Source organism: Haliotis cracherodii, unplaced genomic scaffold (assembly GCF_022045235.1).
Source record: "Haliotis cracherodii isolate W230 unplaced genomic scaffold, xgHalCrac1.p SCAF_14, whole genome shotgun sequence".
Lineage (NCBI taxonomy): Eukaryota > Metazoa > Mollusca > Gastropoda > Lepetellida > Haliotidae > Haliotis > Haliotis cracherodii.
In genome coordinates, this window is record NW_027266269.1 from 4,461,083 (window position 1) to 4,465,695 (window position 4,613).

The 4,613-nt window shown below is 41.2% G+C and overlaps 1 pseudogene; it reads right to left on the reverse strand.

Annotated features, from left to right (window-relative positions):
• Positions 1 to 421: 421 nt before the first annotated feature.
• On the reverse strand, positions 422 to 3,947 carry LOC139461357 (uncharacterized; annotated as a pseudogene).
• Positions 3,948 to 4,613: the final 666 nt, after the last annotated feature.

The window sequence follows — 4,613 nt, forward strand, 5'->3', positions numbered from 1 at the left end:
TAAAGATTAATTTACGACCTTGTGATTAGGGGAAAAGGGGACTTAGGGCGAGTTAATTTCGTATATTAATACCTCTCAAGGTCGACAGTGTCACCTTAAATAACCATATGGTTGGGCTACGAGTTCTGATTTTATGTGTAGAGCTAAATTTTAAGGCGTAACAGCGGTATCTTGGATTAACTTCTTTTAATACTAGTATCGTTATCCTGCCCCTTTAAGACAACTGATGTAACGTTAGGGACAAACACTCGCGCATTATTTTGATAGATATATACCACAACGTAGTGCTTTAAGGTAATGTATGTTTGCATTACGAGTAAGGTATGTATACATCTATTGCCCCGTCAAATATATTCCCTCTAAATCTATATGTTTCGGGTGTCACGGGAGTCGGATCTAACATCAAATAAGTATGAGGCGGTCAGATTAAAGATATATTGAGATCGAGCGATGTGTGTTTATTCTTGTAACCATGTAGACGGCACGGGAACAAAGGTTTCAGGATGTCCAAAGCTATAGGTAAAGGGGCCAGTGCTACCATGGTAACGACGTATTTGTCCCACATGGAGCGTCCATTCGGGTTATACTCCGAACACATGAAATAACCCATTTGGTTCATGTGGTCCCCTTCCACATAACAGGGTACGTGTTTGTTTAGTTCGGGCACATGACCGTGCAGTACCATAAAACAGTGTAGCAGTCTCTCCAGCCGATTTTGCCAGAGTTTAATTCCTGGGCGGCTGTACGGTTTTACCGTGTCTTCTTCGCCATTCCAATACCATTTGCGAATGTCCAGTCCGGGGTAGTCTGATTGCATATTAGCGTACACATCCCCCCCCCCCCCAAGATGACATCTCAACTCGCCGCCTTCACCGCCTTCTTGAGTTTCTTCGATCCTGGATCTGTTTGATACGAGCTCATTCTACCGCTGTAATGTTAAGGCAATACCTCTCTGGGTTAGGTTGTACTTGTCCCCTGACCTTCTGTATTCTCGGACATGAATTTTAAGGACAACTCGCAGAGTAGCCGCTACCACGAACACATCATTGCCGAGATCCAGATGACAGCGCTGGGCGTTGGCGGGACGTTAGATATTTGTGAAGAGTAGTTTGCTGCAGGAATGAAACACGTAGATGTTCGCCAATAAGTAAATACGTAAATCTCCGAGAAGCGTAGTTATTGGAAAAACGATTGTGGTTATTAGATAGCACAATGTAGGTTACCTATACAGATGATGATGTGTTAACAGCGTTACTCTTAGACTTAAGTATGTGAGAACTCTCTATCCCACTTAAAGTTGGATTATCTAAGTGGTGACTTCGGCAACACAAGTCCGGCTGAGTGTCCACAACTGTTTATTTAGTCTACGACGTTATAGACGAAGGCCTAGTCTAAAACTGTGAAGACCTTCTGTCTGGTCACTAATATACCCTGTGTCGTCAGCTCAAATCCTTTGTTTCATAATTTCCTGCATCTGGTCAGTATCTGGTCAGGATCTGGCCAGTGGCTTTGTCATTCAAATAATAATTATCAGTTTATCTCCAACTGGTGTCCATGACCGCTGGTCAACCCTTATGATAAGGATTATTTTAATTGGTGCCTTGGCGACGACAATGCTGTCAACCCAACTGTGACTGTGACTAGGTGACAATGGGGACTAAGGTTTTCCACTGACCAGTGTATGAGCAGGGGCACCAATTTACGTAATTAGTGAGAGGCCATCAGGCCTCCCTTGATGCATGTTTAATATCATTATGCTGTGCATCAATGCCCGCGAGAGTTGATGAAATCCTTTCATTTGTTTTACCCATAAATGACATCTGACGAACCTGCACTTAAAAAGAGCACGAGAAGTATTAGCATCATGCAACCTTCAGCACCAGTCGTTCAACATCCTCGACTGTAGCAGTACCAGAATGTAAGCAACTTATTGAACCAATAAACGGAAATTTCGCTTGTTTGTGAGGGAATCCTGGTGGAAAATGTTAATATGGGGACTTAACATTTGAATGTCTTTATGAACATTTTTTTAATATGCGACCAACTCTTGTTCGGCTGGTTTTATATAACCATCTATCACAAAAATGGTATAACAAGCCAAAGTATGGGTTGCTCAAAAGTCATATTTTGACCTTTTTCCCATTCAATATAAATCAGCAATTTATATTGAAATATATGAATTCATTTCTTTTGAGAAATGTCCATTTGTGACATGTACAAAGATAACACCACATGGAAGTCGGAGTTCCATATGCATGGAATTAGCTCGATTCTGGATGCTAACAAGCGCGATGAGAATGAATTTGACCCATACGGGTCAGAGGAGGCCCCTGGATTCTTAGATGAAACGAAATAAGTCTATAAACATAAATATTAACTTGAAATAAAATATTAGTCATCATTCATTTTTTGTAAGAAAGGTTTCCATTTATTGTGGAAGCAAGTAACTGACTGACTGTATTCATCTCTGAATCTTTACCCGCTAATAGCAGTCTTAGAAGTCAGCCAACGCATAACTGTAAATATTCCGATTTGGAGTATTTACAACAACGTTTGGAAATAATAATACACATTCTCAACATAAATGCACAATTGTATGACAATTGAATCATCTAACAATTTAATAATGATCAAAAGTATGTGCTAGCTGCATGCATATAGCATCATGTAATTCTATACCCAAAATATAACAAATGAAAAAAATCAATATTAGAGAGTACGGTCTCCAACAGGAAATCTGCAGTGTCTCAACTGAAAAAGGAAACAAATATAACAGTTAATCTGAAACACAATTCGGAATATATATGTTGAGATCTCCAATGCTCGCGCTTCTTGCTTGATGACTTCTGTATCATGTAATCACGAATCAATCCTTGAGGGATATCAGATTGGGTTCCCATGTAGCCTCTTGTAAAGTGAAATTTTCTGAGTGAATCTTGATTATTATTTCTCTCCATTGACTATCTTGTGAGTTTGGATTCGTTAAACTGTGAAAAACGTCGTCCTCCTGTGAATCAAAGTCGGGAATCTGTGGCTGCACGGGGGTTTATGTCTCGGGCGCTGGTGTGGTCATATCCGTATGATTGTTGTGAGATTGAGATGGAATCGTTTGGTTGTCTGTAGCAGCAACTGGGTCTCCTCATATACGAATTTCTCAATTCTTGCACCTCTAATTGAATCACTTCAGGAACAACCGCCAACTCGATGGATGGGCGTAGTCCGATCAAGACAACTTGACTACCCGGTCTTGGTCGCTGTCGAGACCGAGACGTCGCGCCATACTGGTGACGTCGGCAACAAAGTCGTTGACAGACTGAGTTGGACACTGTTTGCACAGGTGAAACTGCTGGAGTAGTTTCATCTCACTGGCTTCAATTTTGCTGTACCGACTCAAAAATGCTGGCTTGAGAGTGTCCCACGGTTCTTGGAAAGCCTATTGTTAGCAATCGTACCACGTAAGAGCCCTGTCCCTAAGCAACATCGGAAAAGCGTTGCACTTTTCATCATTAGTCCATTTTTTAAGTGTGGCATAACGTTCAAACTGTTGGAACCAAAACTTCCCCGTCTGTTCGGTTTCACACCAAGGAAGAGGGGTTAATACACCGGAAAACTTGAACAGGTGGTCCACATGAACAGGTGGTTCATTTTTGTCTCCTTGTTGTGCCATTGTTGCTGGTGATGATTTTGTGGTTATGACGGACGTAGTTGTACGTGGGCCTTGACTTCATGTTATCAGGCGGGAATTCGATGATTGGGACACATAGTCCTTGGAGGCCATGAGCCCCGCATCTCACACCACTTATCGTACAGTTGAAAGTACGACAACTCAGGGATGTGTTTTTACCACTTTATTCGGCTGTCCAGCTCACACTGCCGAACCAGGTCTCACTGCCGGCCTGGTTCCGGGCGCCGCTAGATAACCCTGGCCGCTGACCTCCTCCGGTCATAGCCGATCATCCCGGGACTCCAACTAGCTACATACATACATTAATAAATTATGTCTATTCTACACGTGCACTACCAATTCTTGACTCTACGTTTCCTACTTTGTTTCACTATACCACAGCACTTATACAAAATCAATATTCCAATATGAAACATGCAATTCATAACTATAATTATCCATCGTTTACATTTACAATATATTATCATTATTTATACAATATTTATCACTACGATAGTATTACAGATTATGGTCAGGAGCAGCGACCACGCCTGCAGATACCTCATTCTGCATCAAAATTTCTAAGCGACGAATGTTGAGTGAGTGAAATTTAACGTCACATCGGCAATATTTCAGACATATCGTGACGAAACAGTTATAATAATTATATATTCATTTAATTAAAAAGCTGTCAACAATGGAAAGTAAGATAACTAGAGTATCACAGTTTCGATTTTAAAACTAGTTGAGAACAGTTAAAAGAATACATTTTCATTCAACAATACAATATAAAAAAGGGATATAGATTACCAGCAGCCAAAGTGAGGCCACCTCACTAGGGACCGTGGGGACTTGCATCACTTTTGCTACCTGCACGGCTCCCCAGCAGGATTTACACCAACACTTCAGCTGCTGGTGATGGGATGCAATTAAGCCAACAATTAAAATA